Below are 26,237 nucleotides of genomic sequence, written 5' to 3' on the forward strand. Positions count from 1 at the left end.
GTTTTTGCCTCATCCGAGCAGCTCTTGAAAGCACGGCGCTGGTACCTCGTGAAGCCATCATCCGTATAGTCAGTCTCGCAGCCCAAACAATTATACCTGGTAGTAGCATTTACAGGTCATGCAAGATAATGACAATAACAAGAAGGTAGACATAATCAGTATAAAGTGAAGAGAGGAATAAGCGCTAAACTTATCTCAGAATTCACCCTAAACGCAGTTGTGGATCAAAAGAAAGCATCAAGGCCATAATAATAATCATCTAAACGAGAACAACGCTTTCAGCCTAAACTAATTTCAAATGCCTGTTGCCTCATTTATTCATAAGCCGTTAATAAGCGTGATGCAAATTCCACATATTGGGGCATGTGAAATGCAAAGGCTCTTAGAGAGTCCCTTAGACACGGAGAATCATGGGAAATTCATATAAGGAGCCTCATCCTCCAGTGCGAACTAAACAGTTCTGCATCAATATAATGATATTTAAATAATTAAGCTAAGCACTGTTCCCTGCCGTATGTATGTTTGAATCCACGTTCTTAATAGTTAATATAATGAATTAATGATACACTGCTCTCCCGCGTATTCAAGAAAAAAAATGTTTCAACTTCATTGTACATGGCCTTATGATCCCCAAGCAACAAAGATAGATTCATTGATGAGCTAAATCAAAGAAAACAAACACTGCATCTTGTCCTGGCCTATACAGTACCCACTACCCACCCATATTCCAGTGCAGATCTGTGAACAGCCTGAGTTCGTTCCTGAAACGTCCAACTCGGTGGGCTTGTTCTACTGGAAGGTTCAATTCGGTTATTACCCCTTCTTCATAAGCAGGAAAAGAATCTAGTCTTCCGAATCAGACAGTTTTTATCGAGCTAGCAGCTAAATTAAACCCTCACTTGCAAAATCAAACGAACGGGATCCAAAGTTCCGAATAGAAACAGTGCTTCGACGTTCCTGACCAAGAATCCTAATTGTTCCTCATCCTTGCTAATGAAGAACAGATCAAATCCATCCATATATTGTAATAATATTGAATCAGGGTGGAACAGAACGAATCATAAGAGGGAATAGTTAGGGCTTACGTTGAAACCCGAAACCGTGGTGTGTTGCGGCGATCTGAGCTCCGTAACGGCGGCGGCGGCGGCTGGGCTGCAGAAACCCTGGATAGAAAAAAGGAATCTGAATTCTGAACGCTGAGACCGGGCAAAAAAATAAATATAAATAAAACAATCTTTTGCGGTGAGCGTGGATCGAACACGCGACCTTCAGATCTTCAGTCTGACGCTCTCCCAACTGAGCTATCCCCGCTTGATAGTTTTCACAACCGAACCTAGCCTAGTCGAACTTTCATATGTTATCTAGCTGACCAAGATCAGCACGCGCCAGTTGCTTATCCACTCACCACTGCCGCGCGCAGGCACAGGTGCAGTTCATAAAGGCACGGCACAGCACAGACGCTGAGACGCAGGGGCACGGCGCTCCAAGTCTCCAACAGCAATTGCATGCGCCCAGGAAAGGAAGGCAGGAAACCGCGCGGGCAGCTCTAGCTCGACAGCTCGTCGAACGAAACGAACCGCGCGCCCCGCCCCCGCCCCGCCGCGCCGATCAATGCACAAACACAAGACACTCAATGGGTTCAGGAGTCAGGAGTATAACCCGATCGAGGGTGTGGCAAAGGACGGAGCGTACTGGCCTAGTGGCCACGCTTTTCGCCAGAGGGCATCGTGCATCCCAATTGGCAAAAGGACAATAACGCAGAGCGGCAGGGGGGCGGGGGCGGGGCAAGGACGAGCGTACGGGGGCGCGCCAGCGCGAACCTGACGAGACTTGGCATCGTGCTCTGGGTTCTGGCATGTCAAGGACCGCACTGGCCGGCCGGGGGCTCAGACTCAAGTCACGCGCGCTCGGCGCTCCTACGCTTTCGCTTGGTTACATGCTCATGCTGCGCACCGGCACCACCGCGTCGGCCGGGGAGAATTTTTATTTTTTATTCAATATTTTAATAATAACCGCTTCAAAAAAAAAAATCACATCGGACCCTTTTTGTCGCGTCGCGCCAGTACGCTGCGAGACCAATCAACGCTGTCGCGCCAACGCATATGGCGCGTCATGTTGGACTGCGTTTTCCAAGTGGAAAAGCTTGTCGTGCCACTCTAGGTGGCGTGACAGTATTGTTTTGTTACGTTACAGGAACTGGCGTAACAAGGCTGTATTTTAAAAAAATCATAACTCTTCAATACGATGTCGGATAAAGATGATTTTTATATGAAAATTGTAGATCTCGACAACATCCAGAACTTTCTAGTTTTGAAGTTTTTCATTTAAGGACGTTAAGATGATCAAAAAAATAATATAAGATTTCAGCACCATAATAATCGCGTACCAGCGCTTCCCGCATTTAAAAAATAATATCTTTTTTATATGGTCTCAAATAAAGATATATTTTATATCAAAGTTGTAGCCCTTAGTGAGATCTACAAGTTTATAGTTTTGAGTTTTAATATTTGAGGTCGTTAACATACTCTAATAACTAATATAAAATTTTACCAGCGTATTAACCGTGTATCAAAGCTTATTTTTTTAGAAAAATCGTATATTTCTTATTTGATATCACATAAAAATACTTTTTAAATGAAAGATATAGATCTCATTGAAAGCTCCAATTTTGATATAAAAATTACCTTCATTTAACACGATATAAAAACGATATTATTTTTGACAAGCGCGAGTACGCGATTATTGTGCTGCTAAAATTTTATATTATTTTTTGAGCATCTTATCGATTCTAACTGTTAAAATTCAAAACTACAAAGTTATAGATATCATTGAGAAATACAACTTTTATGTAAAAGTATCTTCATTTTAACAACATACAAAAAAAGATATTATTTTTCTAATATGACAAGTACTGGTACGTGGTTATTATGCTCCTGAAATTTTATATTATTTTTTGAAGAATCTTAACGACTCTAAATGTTAAATGTTAAAAGTCAAAACTACAAAGTTGTAGATCTCTTTGAGAGCTACAACTTTCATGTAAAAAGTATCTTCATTTGACAATATACCAAAAAGATATTATTTTTCTAATGCGACAAGTACTAGTACACAGTTGTTACGTCTATGAAATTTTATATTATTTTTTTGAGCATCTTAACGTCTTCCAATAAAAAAACTCAAAACTATAAAGTTGTAGACCTCATTGAGAGCTACAATTTTCATATAAATTTTATCTTCATCCAACATCGTATCAAAGAGTTATAATTTTTTAATATTTTATCTCGTCACATCACTCCCGGTGGCGCGACCGAACAATACTATCACGTCAGCGGGAGTGATGTGACATCGTTTCCCACGTCAGAAACGCCATCTATGTTGCCGCGCCATTGCATGCGGGGCTGGCGCGACCAAAATGGTTAGACCCATAATTTTTTTGAGCGATTATTATTAAAATATTGAATAAAAGAGATTAAAAATAATAAAAAAATCCGTCGGCTGGCTGGCTACGAGTCGAGGTCCTCCGGGACCAGGCCGGCCGGCTCCGCCTGGGCATGGAGCAGGCAGGCGACCGGTGAACAGGAGCTGCACTGTTCTGAAGGCCGGGTCCATATGATTGCTCGTATCCTAGCGTCCGGACCTGTAAAACCGCGCGTGCACTCCCACTCAAAGCTACTAGTAGCCTAGCCTGCGCCGATGACCGAAGCACCTGTAAACAATATGGCAACCGTGACCGTCGCTCATCAAGTCTCCATGTTAAAAAAAAAATATATATATATATATATATATATATATATATATATATATATATATATATAAGGTATTCGGTTAGAGAAGATAATGATTTTAACAACTAGGCCTAACAACCTTTATCTAATCTCAACCGAATACATGTTTATCGTGCACATCACCAGGTCATTGCCGTGGCACATTTGTGTTACACATTTACAAGGTTTGTCACATTACATTTCCTAACACCCCCACTCAATCTATACTTGTCTTTTCTACAAGATTTAGATTGTTCTTAAATTCCTCAAATTTCCGGTGTGGCAAAGCTTTGGTGAAACCATCTGCAACCTGATCTTCAGTTGATACAAGCCTCACTTCTAATTGCCTTCTTGCAACTCTTTCTCGCACAAAATGAAAATCAATCTTTATATGCTTAGCTCTGACATGAAACACTGGATTCGCAGATAGGTATGTCGCTCCTAAGTTATCACACCAGAGCCGAGGCTTGACCTTTAATCTGACACCCAACTCACCAAGCAATTGCTCTACCCACATCATCTCAGCTGTAGTATTTGCCATGGCTTTATACTCAGCTTAAGTGCTCGACCTAGAAATTGTAGCCTGCTTTCTAGCACTCCATGAGATCACATTTGATCCTAGGAAGATTACAAAGCCGCCAGTGGACCTTTGATCATCTCTGGAACCTGCCCAGTCTGCATCAGAGAATCCATTAACAATCAACGGTGAGCGCTTGCGGATCAACAACCCTGTGTTCTCTGAGAACTTCAGATACCTAATAATTCTCTTGACTGCTGTCCAATGAACTGTAGTTGGTGTATGCAAATATTGGCAAACTTTGTTAACAGCAAATGCTAAGTCTGGCCGAGTAAGAGTAATATACTACAACGCATCAACCACACTTCTATACTTAGTACTGTCTTCAGGTCCAAGAGGGTCACCGTCATGTTGTGACATCTTCTCTATTAAGGGCATAGGAATAGTAACAGGCTTATAGTTTGCCATACCGATCCTTGACAGAATATCTATAGCATACTTCTTTTGAGTCAGGAGTAGATCACCATTTGATTTCTTTTCAACTTCTATTCCCAGGAAGTAATGCAAGTCTCCAAGATCCTTCAGCGTAAAATCTGCTTTGAGAGCCTGCAACAGCACCTTTATAGCATCTTGGGATGAACTAGTAATAATTATATCATCAACATAGATCAACATATATATTTCCACACTTCCCTTCTATAAGTGAAAAGTGAAGTGTCAGATTTTGAAGAAACAAAACCAAGACTAATAAGTTTGGAGCTCAACCTTGAGTACCATGCTCTTGGAGCTTGCTTTAGACCATAGATAGCCTTCTTGAGTTTACAAACAAAGGAAGGGTATCTTGGGTTTTCAAACCCTGGTGGTTGTTTCATATAAACCTCCTCTTCCAGAACACCATGGAGAAACGTGTTCTGAACATCTAGCTATCTCAGGCACCATCCTCTTGTTACTGCTAGAGACAATACCAATCTCACAGTGGCAATCTTCACTACAGGACTAAATGTGTCCTCATAATCTATGCCGTATCTTTGCTTAAACCCTTTTGCTACTAATATCGCTTTGTACCGATTGAAAGCATCTAGGCCCCTAATTGGGTTTCGGTGATTAATGACAATACATGATTACTGTGACTAACGAGTGTTTTGCAGAGGCAATTAAGTTAGGTCACGGTAATGGAGATCGATTGGGCTATCATGATGGTCATGCCCCTACGATAGAAATCATTTTGGGTTTCAAAGGATGGACGATAAGGTTAAGGATGGACTAGTTCTAAGTGTCGATTGGAGTTGGAGTGACACTTAGAGTAGTTTAGGACTTTGTTTTTCTTTTGGCCGTACTATTAAGGGGGGTACGGACGGGTAGCTTGACCTAGGTGAGTCTAGTGGGTTAGGTGTGGTGCACACTTGCTAAAACTAGCACTAGGTAGCTCTAAAACAGCCCTTAGATCCAATGGAGCAAACTTCATTCACGTACATTCGAAAGTTGGAACTGAATGGAGGGTCAAATACTGACCGAACGCTGGCTCCGGTGTGATCGGACGCTGGCTCAGGGTCTAGTCAATTCATTTGGCCAAGGTGTTTTCGTCTGGTGTGACCGGACGCTGAGAGGTCAAGTGATCGGACGCTGAAGGCCTGCGTTTGGTCGACTTCAGTAAGGTTCCAGAGAGGAAAAATCTCGACCGAACGCATCCGATCGGTGCTGACCGGACACTGGCCAGTGTCCGGTCACACTATAAACACTGGAGTTCAGGGTAAACTGACCGGCGCGTCCGGTCAACATGACCAGAGCATCCGGTCACCCCATAGAGGCACATAACGGTTCGTTTTTCAGCCCATATTATAAATACCACCTCCATTCGTGTGTGGGGGTACTTTTGCTCATTCAAACAACTGAGAAACACCTTTGAGAGTGCCAAGAAGAGCAAGGTCCTAGTGAGGTGATTGAGATTTGAGAATCCCAAAGAGAGCCCTCATTAGTGAGATCAAGAGTAGCAAAGTGTGCATCCACCCTTCTCATTAGGCTTGTCGTGGTCAAGTGAGAGTTCGTGCTTGTTACTCTTGGTGATCGCCATCACCTAGACGGCTTGGTGGTGATTGGAGAGCTTGGTGATCATCCGGTGGAGCTTGTGGATGACCCAACTCAAGTTGTGAGCGGTTGTGGGTGATTCACCGCGACGGAGTGTCGAAGAATCAACCCGTAGAGAGCACTTGATCCTTGTGCGGATCAAGGGGGAGCTACACCCTTGTACGGGTGCTCCAATGAGGACTAGTGGGGAGTGGCGACTCTTCGATACCTCGGCAAAACATCGCCGCGTTCCTCCTTCTCTCTTTACTTTGAGCATTTACTTTGAGCAATTCAATTCTTGTCATTTACATTCCTAGAATTGCCATGCTAGAGTAGGATTAGAACTTAGGGTGCTAAACTTTTGTGCATTAGATCAAGAGAAATACTTTCTAGGCACAAGGGGTTAATTGGGCTAATCATAGGATTTATTTATTGCAAAGAAATTAGTAATTAGCCCAATTCACCCCTCTCTTGGGCATCTTGATCCTTTCAATTGGTATCAGAGCCTCGTGCTCACGTATTTAGGCTTAACCGCCTAGAGCAAGATGTCTTACGGGAATGGACCTCCTCTTATCTTTGAGGGAGATGATTTTCCTTATTGGAAAATTTACATGGAGGCGTATCTAGAAGCTCTAGATATTGGTATTCTTAGAGCCGCCTCATAAGGCTTCCCAAAACCTCGGGATGCTACTCACCTTCAAGGCGATAAGGTGAATTACGAGAAGTGGAATGCAAAGGCTCGAAACACCATCTTTAGAGACCTTTGCAAAGATGTGTTCAATCGGGTGACGAACCACAAAGATGCCCGTGCACTATGGTCAGACGTTTGTGCGCTCTATGAGAGAACTAAGAGTGAGCGTGAGGAACGCTATCATCTTGTCATGAAAAAGCTTAACTCTTTTGAAATGCTTCCTAAAGAATGTGCTAATGAGATGTATTCATGTTTGAATGTTCTTGTAGAGGAAGTCAATGGGCTTGGACTCACTCAAATGCAACCATCCGATGTTGTAAGAAAGATCTTGAGTGTCCTCCCCATTGATAAATATGGGCATATTGTGACCGTGCTTCATCAAGGTGATCTTTCCACCGCTACACCAACACAAATTTTAGGAAAGATCAATGCTCATGAGATGTACATACACATCACGCCACAAGATGGCTCATCCTCTACCAAGAAGAAAGATAAGGACTTAACATTCAAAGCTAGCCAAGAGAAGGGTAAAGCAAGACTTGAGTATGAGAGCTCAAGTGATGATGAAAGTCTTGCTCTCATGGTGAAGAAGACTGCCAAGATGCTAAAGAAGCTCAACAAGAGTGGCATCAAGTTTGATGGCAAGAAGAAGAAGTTCTTCACTAGCTCTAGAAGGAAGCCAATCTTCGAGATGGATTACTTCAATTATGGAGAACTTGGTCATCTAGCACACCAATACACTACGCCCAAGAAAGACAAGTTCAAGAACAAATACAAGGGCAAGAAAGATGACTCAAGCAATGAAGAAGAAGAAGAGAAGAAGAAGAACAAGCCATACAAGAAGAGAGATGGCAAGAAAGACTTCTACAAGAAGAGGAAGAGTGGAAAGGCATACATTGTCGGTGATTGGCTCACGGACATTGATTCATCTAGTGCCTCATCCGATGATGATAGTGACAACAAGAAGGTGGCCGCAATTGTTATCGACTCTTCATCATCTTCATCGCCACCACCACCATCATCCTCTACACACATATGCCTTATGGCCAAGGGTGACCGCAAGGTATCTAATAATGATGATAGTAGTGATGATGAGCATGCTAGTGATGATGATAGCGATAGTGATGATGATGAATATGAATCACCTTCTTATGATGATCTTGCTAGATTGCTAAAATAATACACTAAGATCATTATAAAAACTAGAGCTAAAAATGAAAAGCTAGAAGCTAAAAATGATTCTCTTTTAGCCAAATGTGATATAGCGGAAAAGGCTAGTGTTGAGCTTAAAGAAGCAAATGATGCTATATCATCCAAACTCAAGGAGCTCAAATCTTCTAAGAAAGAGCTTAAAGAAAAACATAATAAACTTGAGAGGACACATAATGAGCTCATCACTAGCCACAACAAGCTAAGAGAAGAATATACTACTCTTAAGGTTAATCATGATAATCTTGTTATTGCTCAAGAATTATTATCCAATGAGCCACATGATGCTACTAACGATGTTGTTAAGATTGATATAGCTACATCATGTGATGACTTGATTATTGAGAGCATTGAGTAAAGTTCTAGTAGCAAGGGCAAGCAAGTGGTTGAAGCCGATGATTATGATGAGTTTGTCAAGCTCAAGAATGACAATGAAAAGCTTAAGAAAGATCTTGAAGAACTCAAAACCACCAAGTCTATTGTGCTAGAAACTATTGTTCATGATGATGGTTTGATCCTTGAGAATGAAAAGCTCAAAGATGAGAATAAGAAGCTCAAGGAAGAGAAAAACAATGATGCTCTCAAGGAAGAAAACAAGAAGCTCAAGTTGGAGAAAGAGCATCTTAAGATTGGATTGAGCAAGTTCACTAGAGGCAAGCATCTTCAAAGTGAGCTACTAATGAACACCGTCATGAAGATGGATAGAAGTGGCATTGGGTACTTGGCAAACCAAGAAAAGAAGGCTCAAGCTCAACAACAATATAAGTCCAAGCTAAAGCCAAAGAGATGTTTTGAGTGTAGACAAGAAGGCCACTTTGCTCATGAGTGCCAAACTCCACCACCACAACCCTTGCCCAAGCATGCTAGACCTTTTGCCTTCAATGCTTACTACATGCTTAGAAAGGATTCTAGTGGAAAGATGAAAGTGATGTTCTTAGAATCTCCCAACAAAAATAGGCCTAAGAAAATTTGGGTTGCAAAGTCACTTTTTGAGAAGGTGAAGGGCCCTCAACAAGTTTGGGTTCCTAAAGCTTGATCTCTTGTGTGTAGGTGAACTACAAGACCGGTGGAAGTCATTGAGTTATTGATAGTGGTTGCACACAACATATGACTGGTGATCCTCGTATGTTCACCTCACTAGATGAAGAAGTAGATGGACAAGAAAGAATCATATTTGGAGATAACTCAAAGGGCAAGGTCAAAGGATTGGGCAAAGTGGCTATTTCAAATGATCATTCCATCTCCAATGTGCTATATGTTGCTTCTTTGAGTTTCAACTTGCTATCCATTGGATAATTGTGTGATCTTGGCTTCCAATGCTTGTTTATCGAGAAGCTGTAACACCCTAGGTGTTTGGCTTCCACAAAATTGCATGTCATTTCATAAACATATGCATCATCTATGTCATCATGCCATTGTCACTGAAACATACATATGCAACATTCGCAAATTCTGTTTGTTTCATACTTGATTGCTTATGAATGGTAGTAGTGCAACATGTGAATGCAACAGGAATTTCTCATACCTTGAAACATGGCAACATGGTAGTAATGTGACAAGTATAAAATAACAACAAAGTCATGAAACATGTGAAACATTGAATTGCAACATTTGGGTGAATTGCTTGTTTTGTTGTTTCATCACATGTGATCATTTGACATGGGTATAGCATTTGTGTAAAGTGGTTGATTATGGTCTAATACACCTTAACTACACTTAGGGTAATTGTTGGAACATTGTTCATATAGATCAAAATGACAAAAATGCCCTCAAGTGGAGGTTTGACTTGAATTGACCCTTAGAGTGCCACTGTTTGACTGATTCAAAAGATCAACTTAAAAACTTTGCATGGCTGTGCACTCTTTACCAAAGTTGTAGCTAATTTATCAAGGAACAAAAGTTGTTTTATGATCAACTCATGAAAATGTGTGGAACAGCCTCAAACATGGCCCACAAGTCATTCTTGATGGTGGATTCAACACTAAAAAATATTCTAAGTCATAACTGCATTTTCAGTTGGATCAAGCCCACTTTGGCTTGATGTAACTTCGGATCCATGGCGAATTAGATGATGGTCCTTGAAAAGAAATTGTAGATGGATGGTAGACCTACAATTTTCATGTACACTATTTTTGCAATGGATCAACGGTTTAGTCGTACTCCAGAAGAAGGCCAGCGCCTGCCCGACGCACTCGCCTGCTCCATTTGCCTCTCTCTCGCCTCCACCGCGCGCAGCGCCGAGCCGCAGCAGCTTCCCCATTTCTGACCGAGTGTCGCCGTCGTCGTGCGCGCTCACCACTACAAAAACGCGTTGCCTAGTTCGTCAACAGCTTCGCCGTGATCCCCTCTACCACCTCCACCTTTCAATCGGTCCATTTGAGCCTTGGTAAGGGCGAAATCGCCATTTCTTCCACCGCCATCATGGCGGGACCTCGCCGGAGTTGGCGCTCCCCGCGACCAATGGTCACCGCAACCTTCTCATCCCTTCTCTCCCTTGCGCTAGGTCCTGTGAATGCCATTGATGCTCGTAGGGTCACCCATTAGGGCTGCGACGCCGTCGTCTCGCCGGAGCCGGCCATGCCGTGGCCGTGCGCCGCCATGGCCGTCGCCATTGCCAGTAGCCGTAGCAATAGCTTTGATTGAGGGCACCGCTAGATGCGCACGGGCGAGGAGAACATCGTAGTACCACTGGACTCACCGGAGAGGCCACCGGCGACGAGCTACGCCGCCGTCCGTTCCTCTTCCCCCTGCCTGTCTCTCTGTCGCGTGGGACCCGCGCGTCAGCCGTTGTTCTCAGGCGAGAGCTAGCGTGGGCCACGTCGCGTTGGGCCACGCCAGCACGTGTTGTGTGGGCCGCCGAGTCTGACCGGGCTGGCCCAGCAGTAGAGTAGGGTTTCAAATTTGTTTTTGTTTTATTCTTTTCACAGATTTGTGTATATATTCAAAAATATGTATCTCCTAGTTGGTAGATTCAAATGATGTGGTTCCAATTTTGCTGAGTTCATGATAATTTCTAGTTTATATTAAAAATATGATTTATGCCATGTTCTGTTATGAAAATGGGAGTTTCTATTTATCTCTTTTAATCATGGAAGAAATAGGGATAATTATATCTTTTTCTATGTAGCTCCAAATGGTTTGAAATTTTTATGGTGTACTGCTCATATCATGAATAGCTTGTAGTTCAATTTTCATATATTTTGGACACTGTATGTAGGAGATAGAAAATTCTCTTGTTTGCATGGATGAATCTTGTGTGAATTTTCATAATTTTTCTATAGATCCAGTAAGGGTAAAATTTGGTGAGTGATATTATTATGCTAGAATGAGGCTAGGAAAAATATGAAATCTGTTGCTTGACACTTTTCATTAGGGTTTCCTAATTATGCTAGAAATACACATGCCACCTGTTATTTTGGGTACAACACGTTCTGCTTGCCCAATGGCTTTGAAATTTTTATGGTAGTCTATGTCAGGCATGAGATAGCTACTGTAATTTTTGTAGATTTTTCGGAACAGTTTTACTATATATTGCTTTAATCACCTAATTAACTAAATAAATTAGAAAAGGATATTAAATAATTTATTTAGAAGTTGGCACTATACTTTCTAATAATCCTCTGGTATGCACAACAAGTTGGTAAACTTGGTTTGGTCTAATTATGCTTTTGCATCATCACTAAATATTTAATTTAGTAACCCTGTCATTTTTGGACAGATTCTAGGTTTACTGGAATTTGATTTGGTTAACGTAATAATCATGCTTTAATGTTTACAAATTATTTGTAGAGAATTTCATAAGCTTTCCAGAATGTCCTCTTGCAAGTCATTTGAATTTATAGAACTCTGGTTATGATTGAATTAAGGAACTACCCGTGTGCATATGAAACTTTAACTGTTGTTTTAAGTATGCCTTTACTATTTCTAAGTTTGTGGTAATGTTCCTAGGTGTTAGGCCTTTAACTGAAGATGAGCATCTTTATCTTAGGTTATGCAAGTTAGGTAAGTTGATCTCGTTCTTCAAGTTAAGTTAGATACACGTTTTAAAGTGATTTGAATAGAGCTACTCTTAATCAGTAAACGAGTGTCCAGTGATGGTTTCGTTAAACACTTACTGTGATTCATTCATCATGATCATCATGTCATTCCTTATGCATCCATGATATTTATCTTATGCATCGGCATGCAATAGGTGTACCGGAAGGTGTGACACTACTGGAATTCGAGGAACCGAGCGAGCAGCAGCAGCCGACACCGAAAGTTCAGGAGGTGCCGCCTTCAGGAGAGGTGCCAGACGAGGTCACCGTTGAGTGCCCGGATCACCGTCTGTGCAACTTTGTGAAAGGCAAGCCCCAGAGCATATTAAGCCTCCTAATTTCCGAAATGCAGTTAAAGTATTATTGTTACATATATATATTGTTGCATTAAGTTTAGGTGTTGGATGCAAACACTTGCTGCATTGGTTATCCAATCCTTGTCCAGATATTGATACCCTGAATCCTATGTAGCTCAGGCTCGTGTAGTGCTTAGCCCTGCTTAAACACGGTAGAAGTCAGGTGATTTCCTGTCACCTGCGAGATATAGGAAGATACATATGGCACGGTTGGCTATATTTGCTATCGTGGAAAAGAACCAGTCTTAATTTGAAATGAAGACCAGACGGAGGCTTGTCGGTTTGCAGTGACTCCGTCTGTGTCGATTAAGGACTGAATCTTGGAACCTTTCCTGTTCATGTTGAACGCATGCCTCTCTCTTAGTTGGCCATGTCCGATGATCGACCGCGAAGCCGAGTAGCTCACCTCAGGCCGGGAGTCGATAAGTATAAAGTGCGCCTCAGAAGGGAGCCGTAGGCGTGAGTCCAAGGGTAGGTGATTTAAAAGTCCTGATCGTCCTGGTAGAAGGGTCATCCCTGAGAGTGCTGGCGCTGATCGACCCCGTGAATTTGGTTCCTGAGTTGTCCCAAAGGTGACCCACGGCTACCCTTGCAAAGTATGCCAGGGTGAGAGTTAGGAATACCCCCCTCAGCTGAGTTGTAATTCGATTCGAGTCGCCATCTCTCCCGGTTAGTGAGAACTTGACGGGCTTATCTCCAAAGTAGATACACTAAATAACCTAATGGTTCGGAAATGATGATATGATGATGACAGCCTTATTATACCTGCTATGGTTAATATTGTTTGCTCCTAATAAGTGAGTGCTCTAGTACAGGTGCTAATCTAGTGGATAGGTAAATGATGATAACTTGATACTAAGTCTAAATTGGTTACTATATTCATAAGCTCTTTTATGCAACTGTGTCCAGCTAGCCCACCTCCTAAGCCTTGCATGACCCTTGGTGTCTTTTATTTCTGGTTTTGACGGGTAAGTCTAGCTGAGTACCTTCTCGTACTCAGGGTTTATCTCCCACCTGTTGTAGATGACCAGTTCTACTTTAGTTGCTGCAAGTACTGCCTTCTCCCGGTTGGGGATGAAGACTAGACCGTTGGGCGCGGTCTCTCGTAGTTCTCGTACCTGATGATGCTTTTGTGGGACATGACTCAGATCTGGCAATGTATTTGAAACTATGAAGTTATGTACTAAACTATGTTGCTTCCGCGAACTTGAACTTGGTTTGTAATATTTTATTTGAACTCTGATGGATGTAATCCGAATGCTACTTGTGAAATGTTGTAACGAATGATGTGTTGTATTGAATCACTACGGTCTTGGTTTGTATGTCGAGAGTTGGTTGAAATCCTTCGTGATTTCTGGACTACCAGGATTATGGGAGCTTAAGTACAGGAATTTGATCACTTCGGTGATTGTTTTTGTACTTACGTTCTTATGATTTGGTCGGTTCTGTTACAGAAGGAGGTTGTTGTATCCAAGAAGGATGATGATCATGTGATATTCAAAGGATTTAGGTACAACAACCTATATCTAGTGGATTTCACCTCCGAAGATGCAAACTTGAAGACATGTCTATTCACCAAAATAACACTTGGGTGCCTATGGCATAGAAGACTTGCTCATGTTGGGATGAGCTCACTCAAGAAGCTAATGACGAATGATTTGGTGAGAGGGTTGAAGAATGTGAAGTTTGAGAAGGACAAGCTTTGTAGTGCATGTCAAGCCGGCAAGCAAGTTGCAAATACCCATCCAACAAAAGCTTTTATGTCAACCGCAAGAGTGCTAGAACTCCTTCATATGGATTTATTTGGACCAACAACATACAAGAGTTTGGGAGGAAATCTTTATTGTCTTGTGATTGTTGATGATTATTCAAGGTATACATGGGTATTCTTCCTTCATGACAAATCTGAAGTTGCATCTTGTTTCAAGAAGTTTGCCAAGAGAGCACAAAATGAATTTGAAGTGAAGCTTAAGAAAATAAGAAGTGACAATGGAAAGGAATTTGACAACACAAACATAGAAGCCTATTGTGATGAAGTTGGAATCAAGCATGAGGTCTCTGCAACATATACTCCTCAATAAAATGGTGTAGTTGAGAGGAAGAACCGGACATTGATCACTCTTGCAAGAACAATGCTTGATGAGTACAACACCCCTGAAGCTCTATGGGCGGAAGCTATCAACACCGCATGCTATGCATCAAACCACCTATTCCTTCAAAAATTCCTTGGCAAGACACCTTATGAGTTGTTCAATGGGAAGAAGCCGGACGTCTCCTTTTTAGGGTGTTTGGTTGCAAAAGCTACATCTACAAGAAGCGGCAACACCTAGAGAAGTTTCAAAGACATTATGATATTGGTTTTCTTGTTGGTTACTCATCAAAGTCCAAAGCATATAGAGTATTTAATCATGCCACTGGCTTGGTTGAAGAAACATATGATGTGGAATTTGATGAATCTAACGGCTCCCAAGGAGCACATGAGAATCCTGATGATGTAGGTGATGAACCATTGAGGGAGGCTATGAAGAACATTCTGGTTGGAGACATCAAGCCTAAAGATGATGTACAAGTGATTGATCCACCTTCTTCATCAAGTGTGCCACAAGATGGTGATAAAGATGGGAGAGTAGAAAATGAAGACACTCATGTCTCCCATGATCAAATGGTGGTACAAGCACAAGATGTTGATGCTCCACAACCTCCTCCCCAAGTGGTCAATAGAAGAAATACACCCCTACTACATGATCATTCACAAGATCTCGTCATAGGGAGTCTATCAAAGGGCGTAATGACTCGCTCACAAAAACTTGCTTCATTTATCACTCATCACTCTTTTGTCTCTTATTTTGAGCCTACTAAAGGTAGAAGAAGCTCTTCAAAATCTGGATTGGATAAATGCAATGCATGAAGAGTTGAACAACTTCACCCGCAATGAAGTTTGGACTCTTGAAGAGCGACCAAAAGGTGCAAGAGTCATTGGAACAAAGTGGGTGTTCTGAAACAAGCAAGATGATCAAGGCATTATTGTGAGGAATAAGACAAGACTAGTGGCAAAGGGGTTCTCTCAAGTTGAAGGTTTGGATTTTGGAGAGACCTTTCCACCGGTTGCAAGATTAGAAGCCATCCGTATCCGCCTTGCATATGCATCACATCATGAAATGAAACTTTATTAAATGGATGTGAAAAGTGCATTTTTAAATGGCTTTATTAATGAACTAGTCTATGTTGATCAACCTTTCGGGTTTGAAGACCCTAGATATCCTAATTATGTTTATAGGTTGTCCAAGGCTTTATATGGGCTTAAGCAAGCCCCAAGAGCTTGGTATGAGCGCCTTCGAGACTTCCTCATTGAGAAGAGCTTCACCATTGGGAAGGTCGACACCACACTATTCACCAAGAAGCTTGATGGGCATATCTTCATTTGTCAAGTGTATGTTGATGATATCATCTTTGGATCATCAAATGAAGATTCTTGCAAAGAGTTTGGTGAATTGATGTCGAAGGAGTTTGAGATGTCAATGATTGGAGAGCTTACATTCTTTCTTGGTTTTCAAGTCAAGCAAATGAAAGAAGGGATTTTCATCTCTCAAGAGAAATATACAAATGATCTTCTCAAGAGATTCAAGATGGATGAATGTAAGCTAATCAAGACACCAATGCCAACTAATGGACATCTCGACCTAGATGAGGGAGGTAACCCGATTGATCAAACTCTCTACCGCTCTATGATTGGTAGTTTGTTATATTTAACCGCATCTAGGCCGACATTATGTTTAGTGTGTGTATGTGTGCTAGATTTCAAGCTAATCCTAAGGAAACTCATTTAATTGTCGTAAAAAGAATCCTTAGGTATCTTAAGCACACACCAAGCATTGGCCTTTGGTATCCCAAAGGAGCAATATTTGAATTAGTTGGCTATTCCGATTCGGATTACGCTGGTTGCAAAGTTGATAGAAAAAGCACATCCGGAGGGTGCCATTTGCTTGGTAGATCACTTGTGTCTTGGTCCTCCAAGAAGCAAAATAGTATGGCCTTGCCCACCGCCGAAGCGGAATACATTGCCGCGGGTGCTTGCTGTGCACAAATACTTTATATGAAACAAACTTTGCTAGACTATGGTGTAGTTCTAAAAAAAGTACCTCTTTTGTGTGACAATGAAAGTGCGGTAAAACTTGCAAATAATCCGGTTCAATACTCTCGCACCAAGCACATAGATATCCGCCATCACTTTCTTAGAGATCATGTTGCTAAAAATGATATATCACTAGAAGGTGTAAAGACCGAGGATCAATTGGCGGATATCTTCACTAAACTGCTAGATGAGACAACATTTTGTAGATTGCAGAATGAGCTCAATGTGCTTGATTTTAGTAACTTCACTAAAAAATGAGCTTGTGATGTCCCTTGCATTGCATTGTAATATACAACATGTTTAATGTTTTGTAATGCATATAGGGCTTGTCTAACATGGTTAAGATAACTGCCAAAAAGCGTGTGAAGAAGCTTAACCTTGGATCAAACTTGACAAGCAACTAGATTTACTTACAAGTATTGCATTGCATATGCATGAATATTGTTTTGTCGTTTGTCTTCAAATTGCCCTCTTATTGCCTATTTTCTTAAAAAGAATTATAGCCTAAGGCAAAATATTTTTGAAAATTTTGAGGGTTTGAGAGATGTCACTCACATCAGTCCCAATTGGTATTTATTTAGATCTTATTCAAGTTGGGACTTGATTGGGAATAGGCAGCACGAAGAACTTTGAAGATTTACTGGAAAAAGAGTGACCGGACGCTGCACCGGACTCTGGAGTCCAGCGTCCGGTCAGTTCACAGGAGGTGAACTCGCTGTGAAGGAGTGACCAGACTCTACGTTTTAGCATCCGGTCAGTTGGAGGTTCAGCGTCCGATCGAGCATGAAGGCGTTCAAGGCAAGGTGACTGGACTCTGACTGTGTCCGATCGGTGTCCACCGGACGCATCCGGTCGCGATTCCAGGAGATTTGGACCTCTCTGGAATCGATCGGACGCTGGGTGGTAGCGTCCGATCGCTGCCACCAGAGTGTCCGGTCATTAGGATTCGTGCGGTATACGAACTCTTTTCCTCTTTCCTTATCCAACTCCGTCGGGGACCCTTATAACCGCAAGCCACCGCGTCCTTGACCTATTCTGCCGACATCGCCACCTCCACAACCTCGCCGAGCCGCTGCACCTCGCCAAGCCACCATGCCCGCCTTGCCCTAGCCACCGCACCAGCCTTCCCACGCCACCGTAGCCGTAGCTTCCCACACCCGTGCATCATGCTCCACCGCTTGCCACTGCTCCCACGCCCGTGCGCCGCGCTCCACCGCTCGCGCGCTGTTCCCACGCCGCCCGCTGCCCCCGCACCACCACAGTCACACCCGTGCACTGCTTTCGCCTGCTCCCATGCCCGAGCACCGCTGAACTCCACAGCAGCCGCGCCGCCCTGCTCCCTTGCCAGCGCCGTTGTGCCCCTACTGTACCCTAGCTTCTATGCCTGACTGATTCCATGCCGCAAAGCCTCCAGTGCCGCTGTGCGTAGCCAAATCCTAACTCTAGCCTCGCGATTCGGTGGTTCCCCGTGCGTCGTTTCTCTTCTTCTCGGGTCACCGGTTCGTTAGGTAGCAAGCCTTCGATTCAATTTCGTACCCAATTGCTTGCTCTATTAGGGTTTCGTATCTCTAGATTTAGTGTTATTATTTATAAACCTGATCTATTCCATCATGCAGTGAGTCGGTGCCGTTGAGGTCTTAGTGGCAGTTGTCAGTCAACTCGGGGCCAAGCTTGCGAGTACGGATCGAGGCCAAGCCTCGGAAGTGAGAGTTGGCAGTTATTCCTTTTAGATCCAATCGATGGTTCGCATCAAGAATGTTGGGGGCGGTCTGGGTGATGAGGATCCGAGGCGTTCGCCTCGCTTGCCTGTAGATCCAAAAGGCAAGGCGACGAAGAAGACTGCAACAAAGAAGTGCAAGTACCCAGATGCAGAGACAGCTAGAGCAGCCATAGTTGCAGAGGCTGCAGAGCGTGCCGAGAGAGGAGATGCTCACAGTGGAGTTCGGATTGCTGATCAGCTTTCACCAGAAGCAAGGGCTACACTTGAGCGGGTTGAGCGCCTTCATGGTGGTCTAGCTAGGACTCTCATGATTGGAGGTCAGCGTGTTGCCATTGATGAGGGTCAGCCTCAGGGAGAGTCACAGCAGCAGGCACCGTCAGCAGAGCGGACTCAGGAGGGACAACAGGCCAAGGAGATAGAGCAGGCACCTCAGCCATAGCTTCGCCGCTCTGGTCGTACCCATGTTCCAGTCACGCTGAGGGCAGATACACGACGGAGGGGTTCTCGTCCACCGCCTAGACCACAGGGTCCGCCTCCTATGACACACCTAGACTTGAGGGCCGCCATGGGCAAGCAGGTGCAACAACTCAGGTTTGTGGACTTTGAGTAGTGGTTCCCACTGAGGAGGGATGATAGAGCAGTAGAGGACTTCTACACACCACTCCAGGAGGATTTCTACAATACATATCTTAACAGTGGAGCTATATTCAGACCTCAGAGGGTGTGCAACATTGAGTCTATACTTGCAGCAGCTGGAGAGCACATTCGCCCCTTCCTTACATATCTGCTAGGGCTGACAGACTTGATTGGACAGACAGGATAATATGTTTCATCTTGGGTCCGTCAGTTCTATTCTACACTATGGATTGACCCACAGCATAGATACATTCACTTTGCATTAAGAGGCAGAGATTACAGGCTGACAAGCACTAGGGTCAGGGAGATACTCAGGCTTCAGGAGCAGCCCGTCAGGTTACATGATGTGTGCTATGGACAAACAATGCCTCCTAGACGCCCTCATGGCGGTATGGTGCCTCCCACAGATTTGGTTCGCCACTGCTTCAAGGAGCCTTTTGGTGAGGAGTCGAGTAGGACTCCCAGTGATCTCACTCCTATAGCTAGAGTGCTGGATGCCATTATGAGGAGGACCTTGGTTCTGAGGATGGGGTATCGTGAGGGCTTGACTCACTTATAGCTATGGCTTCTCAACTCTCTGATGTAGCAGACAGTGTTTGACATTTGGAATCTCCTTCTTTCAGAGATGGAGGATACTATTGCTGAGGGGTTTAGAGGTCATCGACAGTTACCCTATGCCCATTGGATCACATTTCTTATTCACAGGGCAGTTATAGTGAGGTCGCCTGAGATGCTAGCTGAGTACAGTGGTGCTACTACAGAGTTCCCTACATACAACCTGACTCAGATGATCCTCTATAGTACACCACAGGCACCTAGTCAGCCACGTCGTCGTCCAGATGTACCAGAGACTATAGCCCAGCAGGATGCTATTATCAGGGGTATTGTAGCTACCGAGGAGGAGGAGCTTGCTCAGTAGGAGGGGATGGTCGAGAGCGACCCTAGTGATAGCTCAGACGAGGACTATCGGGATATTCCTCAAATGCCTCCACGTTGACATGATCATGAGGCCGACAGCTCCAGTTCAGCTCCACCTGCACCGCAGACAGACCCCGCTCTCCTTGCTATACTTAAGCGGATGAGGCAGGATCAGGCACGCCAGGCTCAGGAGACCGCTGCCACTTTTGCACAGTTCCAGACTCGACAGAACGAGTTTCAGAGACAGCAGCTGGCTATTCAGCAGCAAACGTAGGCTCAACAGCAGCAGCAGTAGGCCTTGCATCAGCAGCAGCTTCTCATGCAGCAACAACTTCTTGGATTCATGCAGCATGTAGTGACAGCGATTGGGGCTCCACCACCACAGCCTTCGCCCCAGCTTGGTCAGACTACCACAACTTCTATGACTCTAGCATTACAGCCTAGTGGGCTTCAGAGTCAGAGACAGCCACAAACATAGTTTGCTTCACCTACAGAGTAGGTGTCCTAGTATTTTGCTTCGCCAGTGATAGCCCCACAATTGACACCTCTTTAGACGGCCTTCACACCGGCTGAGATGTCCTCACTGCTAGTGCTAGAGACTACAGTGTCTAGGAGCCTTGGTGCATCCTTCAATGAGTTGACAGGGCAGTCTACTCCTCCATATTCGCATATCCTAGGTCCTTCTATCGTTACACCTATTACCGGGACTACAGAGACGCTTCCTTTGTTAGTGGCATCATAAGAGTCAGCTGCTTCCGTCATACTAGTACAGCCTACAGCAGCTCCTAAGTTATCACACCAGAGCCGAGGCTTGACCTTTAATCTGACACCCAACTCACCAAGCAATTGCTCTACCCACATCATCTCAGCTGTAGTATTTGCCATGGCTTTATACTCAGCTTTAGTGCTCGACCTAGAACTGTAGCATGCTTTCTAGCACTCCATGAGATCACATTTGATCCTAGGAAGATTACAAAGCCACCAGTGGACCTTTGATCATCTCTGGAACCTGCCCAGTCTGCATTAGAGAATCCATTAACAATCAACGGTGAGCGCTTGCGGATCAACAACCCTGTGTTCTCAGAGAACTTCAGATACCTAATAATTCTCTTGACTGCTGTCCAATGAACTGTAGTTGGTGTATGCAAATATTGGCAAACTTTGTTAACAACAAATGCTAAGTCTGGCCGAGTAAGAGTAATATACTGCAACGCGCCAACCACACTTCTATACTTAGTACTGTCTTCAGGTCCAAGAGGGTCACCGTCATGTCATGACATCTTCTCTATTGAGGGCATAGGAATAGTAACAGGCTTATAGTTTGCCATACCGATCCTTGACAGAATTTCTCTAGCATACTTCTTTTGAGTCAGGAGTAGATCACCATTTGATTTCTTTTCAACTTCAATTCCCAGGAAGTAATGCAAGTCTCCAAGATCCTTCAGCGCAAAATCTGCTTTGAGAGCCTGCAAAAGCACCTTTATAGCATCTTGGGATGAACTAGTAACAATTATATCATCAACATAGATCAACATATATATTTCCACACTTCCCTTTCTATAAGTGAAAAGTGAAGTGTCAGATTTTGAAGAAACAAAACCAAGACTAATAAGTTTGGAGCTCAACCTTGAGTACCAGGCTCTTGGAGCTTGCTTCAGACCATAGATAGCCTTCTTGAGTTTACAAACAAAGGAAGGGTATCTTGGGTTTTCAACCCCTGGTGGTTGTTTCATATAAACCTCCTCTTCCAGAACACCATGGAGAAACGCGTTCTGAACATCTAGCTGTCTCAGGCACCATCCTCTTGTTATTGCTAGAGACAATACCAATCTCATAGTGGCAATCTTCACTACATGACTAAATGTGTCCTCATAATCTATACCGTATCTTTGCTGAAACCCTTTTGCTACTAATCTCGCTTTGTACCGATTGAAAGCATCTAGGCCCCTAGTTGAGTTTCGGTGATTAATGACAATACGTGATTACTGTGACTAACGAGTGTTTTGCAGAGGCAATTAAGTTAGGTCATGGTAATGGAGATTGATTGGGCTATCATGATGGTCATGCCCCTATGATGGAAATCGTTTCGGTTTTCAAAGGATGGACGATAAGGTTAAGGATGGACTAGTTCTAAGTGTCGATTGGAGTTGGAGTGACACTTAGAGTAGTTTAGGACTTTGTTTTTCTTTTGGCCATACTATTAAGGGGGGTACGAACAGGAAGCTTGACCTAGGTTAGTCTAGTGGGTTAGGTGTGGTGCACACTTGCTAAAACTAGCACTAGGTAGCTCCAAAACAACCCTTAGATCCAATGGAGCAAACTTCATTCACGTACGTTCGAAAGTTGAAAGTGAATGGAGGGTCAAATACTGACCGGACGCTGTCTCCGGTGTGACCGGACGCTGGCTCATGGTCCCGTCAGTTCATTTGACCAAGGTGTTTTTGTCTGGTGTGACCGGATGCTGAGAGGTCAAGTGACCGGACGCTGAAGGCCAGCGTTCGATCGACTCCAGTAAGGTTCCAGAGAGGGAAAATCTCAACCGGACGTGTTCGGTCAGTGCTGACCTGATGCTGGCCAGCGTCCGGTCACACTGTAAACACTGGAGTTCGGGGTAAACTGACCGGCGCGTCCGGTCAACATGACCAAAGCGTCCGATCACCCCGTAGAGACACATAACGGTTTGTTTTTCAGCCCATGTTATAAATACCACCTCCATTCGTGTGTGGGGGGTACTTTTGCACATTCAAACAGCTAAGAAACACCTTTGAGAGTGCCAAGAAGAGTAAGGTCCTAGTGAGGTGATTGAGATTTGAGAATCCCAAAGAGAGCCCTCATTAGTGAGATCAAGAGTAGCAAAGTATGCATCCACCCTTCTCATTAGGCTTGTCATGGTCAAGTGAGAGTTCGTGCTTGTTACTCTTGGTGATCGCCATCACCTAGACGGCTTGGTGGTGATTGAAGAGCTTGGTGATCATCCGGCGGAGCTTGTGGATGACCCAACTCAAGTTGTGAGTGGTTGTGGGTGATTCACCGCGATGGAGTGTCAAAGAATCAACCCATAGAGAGCACTTGATCCTTGCACGGATCAAGGGGGAGCTACACCCTTGCACGGGTGCTCCAACGAGGACTAGTGGAGAGTGGCGACTCTCCGATACCTCGGCAAAACATCACCGCGTTCCTCCTTCTCTCTTTACTTTGAGCATTTACTTTGAGCAATTCAATTCTTGTCATTTATATTCCTAGAATTGCCATGCTAGAGTAGGATTGGAACTTAGGGTGCTAAACTTTTGTGTGTTAAATCAATAGAAACACTTTCTAGGCACAAGGGGTTAATTGGGCTAACCATAAGATTTGATTATTGCAAAGAAATTTGTAATTAACCCAATTCACCCCGCCTCTTGGGCATCTTGATCCTTTCATCGATCAATCTACCCATCTGCTCTTCTTTTTATTTTAAATACCCATTTACAGTCAATAAGATTCATGCCTCGATATGGTGGAACCAAAGTCCATGTACCATTCCTTTGCAATGCATCATACTCATCTTGCATAGCATTTTTCCATTTAACCGATTTCATTGCTTCTTCTACCGAATTAGGCTCGCCAGCTACACATGTTAGCATATCTTACTGTGCCGTCTGTGTATACCTTAGGCTTGATGATGCCGCTCTAAAGACGTGTGTGTTGCCGCGAGACTGGAGGATCAGAGGCCGCAGTCTCATCTGTTGACATTGGCTCACTAGATGTATCCACACCGGATCCAGAGGACTCCGCAGAAGATCCCGTTGTCGTCGCGCGTGTAGGAACAGATAGGGATCCTAGAGTCGATCCTGCCCCCCCCACGCGGTGAGCCTGGGTTAGCGTCAGGAGCCTTGTATATGGACTCCGTTGGCGCAGCAGCTGATGTCGGCGAATCCCCGCCGGGACTTATGCTGGGATCGGGTGCGGCAGCTGGATCCGTAGCCTCTTCATCCATTATTTCTTGAATCTCCTGCACTTCTTCTTGTCCCTGCACTTCACGAAGATTGCTTGATGCGGTAGGATTAGTAGCATTAGGTACATGACAACCTACATCCCCAGGGACACAAGGAGTTAGGTTTTCCGGAAGGAGAGAGATTTTGTTCCTTAGCCGAGCCCCCGCATTGGGACATAAAGAGGAGAAGGGAAAGACGTTTTCATCGAAGACCACGTCTCGAGAGATATAGATGCATCCTGTGTTGGGTTCTAGGCACTTGAACCCCTTGTGAAGAGAGCTGTATCCAAGGAAAACACACTGTGTTGAACGAAATGCCAATTTTCTAGTGTTATAGGGTCTCAAATTTGGCCAACAAGCACACCTAAACACTCAGAGAGAGTTGTAGTGAGGTTTCTCATTTAGCAAAAGTTCAACGGGTGTTTTGTTGTCTAGGACTTTGGATGGCAAGATGTTAATGAGATAAGTAGCGGTGAGAAAAGCTTGATCCCAAAATTTTAGTGGCATAGATGCTTGTGCTAAAAGGGATAGCCCTACCTCAACTATGTGGCGATGTTTTCTCTTGGCTCTTCCATTTTGTTGGTGTGTGTGAGGACAAGACACTCTATGAGAGATTCCTAATTGTTGGAAGAAGGAGTTTAATTTTTCATACTCTCCTCCCCAATCGGTTTGCATATGGATAATTTTTCTATTGAACTTTCTTTCAACGAAGTTTTGAAAGTTCTTAAAGACTTGGAGAACCTCAGATTTATGTTTAAGGAGATAGATCCATGTGTATCTACTGAAATCGTCAATGAAAGACACATAGTAAGCATGATTGCCAACAGAAACAGGAGCAGGACCCCACACATCTAATTGTATCAAATCAAGGGGAGCACAACTTTTATTATCCGAGCTAGAATAGGGAAATTGATGACTCTTTGCTCTTTGGCAAGATTCACACACCGACTCATTATCATGATCAACAGAACAAGGAAGCAAATTGTTCCTAATGACTCTCTCAACAACAGGAAAGGACGCATGACCCAAACGACTATGCCACCTCCAAGTGGATGGCCTACTAACATGACAAGCTTGCTTGTGGCGTTGTGCTCCTACCTCTTGAGACCTCAAAGGGTAGAGGCCACCCTCACACTTGCCGCGATGGAGTATTTTCTTCGTGGCCCGATCCTTTATGAGAAAATAATGAGGATGAAACTCAATATAGGTATTATTATCAGATGTGAGATGATGCACAGAAACAAGACTTTTATTGGCGCTAGGGACGTGGAGGACATTTTGTAGATGAAGATTTTTGTTTGGGGTATGTAAGATTGCATGACCAATGTTGCTAATCCACATACCTGAGCCACTTGCAGTGTGGACTTGATCGGAGCCCTTGTACTTGTCTCTGACAGTCAGCTTCTCCAGCTCGGCGGTGATGTGGTCGGTTGCACCACTGTTGGCGTACCAGTTGGTGTCAACGCCATAGTTCATCTGTGCTGCTCCAGCGGACTTGGTGTAGGGCTGGTAATCCTCCTCGAAGCGGTGCCAGCAGATGTCGGCCTCATGGACCTTCTTCTTGCACACCTGACAGATCGGTTTAGCCACCGCCTGTCCACCAGTCTTGGGAGGCGGTGGAGAGTTGCCGGAGCCACGTCCACCATAGCCACGGCCGAAGCCACCATGGCCACGGTCGCGAGGACCTCCACGTCCACGTGAAGCAACGTTGATGGAGGAGTTCTGGCCAACGTTGTGGTTGTCCTGCAGCATCTGGAGACGCATGTCGTAGGCAATGTGCTGAGCATAGAGGTCGCTCAAAGATATGGGTTTTGTGCGCCCCAGAACGGAGGACACCAGTGGATTGTAATCAAAATCTAGCCCGGCTAGGATGAAGGTCTCCAGTTCCTCATCTAGGACTGGCCTTCCAGCAGTGGTGAGTTCATCACCGAGGCCCTTGACCTTTGCGTAGTAGGCAGCGGCGGTCTGGCCGCCTTTCTTGCAGTTTGCTAACTGCATGCGCAGATTGGTCACGCGTGCCTGTGACTGCGCCGAGAACATGTCCCCGAGCGCCGCCCAGACCGATGCCGAGCTGGTCTTAGTTGCCACCTGCGCGAGAACCTCCCTTGAGAGAGAGTTGTTGAGATGCGCCAGCAGCTGCTGATCCTCCTTGAGCCACTTCTCGTACTCCGGGTTGCTGGTGGTGACTTTAGTTTTGTCATCCTTCACCAGCTCTAGGGT

At 44.2% G+C, this 26,237-nt stretch overlaps 1 long non-coding RNA gene and 2 other non-coding genes across 4 annotated transcripts; all 3 read right to left on the reverse strand.

The window, feature by feature from the left end:
- Nucleotides 1-1,709, reverse strand: LOC136467301 (uncharacterized). 2 transcript variants are annotated; one of them, XR_010761551.1, is made up of 3 exons: nt 1,406-1,709; nt 1,086-1,163; nt 1-96 (listed from the first exon to the last, which is right to left on the reverse strand). It is a non-coding gene; the product is annotated as an uncharacterized lncRNA (long non-coding RNA). The 2 variants fall into 2 exon arrangements; XR_010761550.1 differs by having other exon boundaries at nt 1,267-1,709.
- On the reverse strand, nt 1,239-1,311 carry TRNAF-GAA (transfer RNA phenylalanine (anticodon GAA)). Its single transcript has one exon. It is a non-coding gene; the product is annotated as a tRNA-Phe (tRNA).
- A 24,071-nt stretch (nt 1,710-25,780) lies between the features above and the next one.
- Nucleotides 25,781-25,919, reverse strand: LOC136468271 (small nucleolar RNA Z247). The gene has a single exon (XR_010761788.1). It is a non-coding gene; the product is annotated as a small nucleolar RNA Z247 (small nucleolar RNA).
- Between the last annotated feature and the right edge of the window lie 318 nt (nt 25,920-26,237).

This window comes from Miscanthus floridulus, chromosome 7, assembly GCF_019320115.1.
Source record: "Miscanthus floridulus cultivar M001 chromosome 7, ASM1932011v1, whole genome shotgun sequence".
Classification (NCBI taxonomy): Eukaryota; Viridiplantae; Streptophyta; class Magnoliopsida; order Poales; family Poaceae; genus Miscanthus; species Miscanthus floridulus.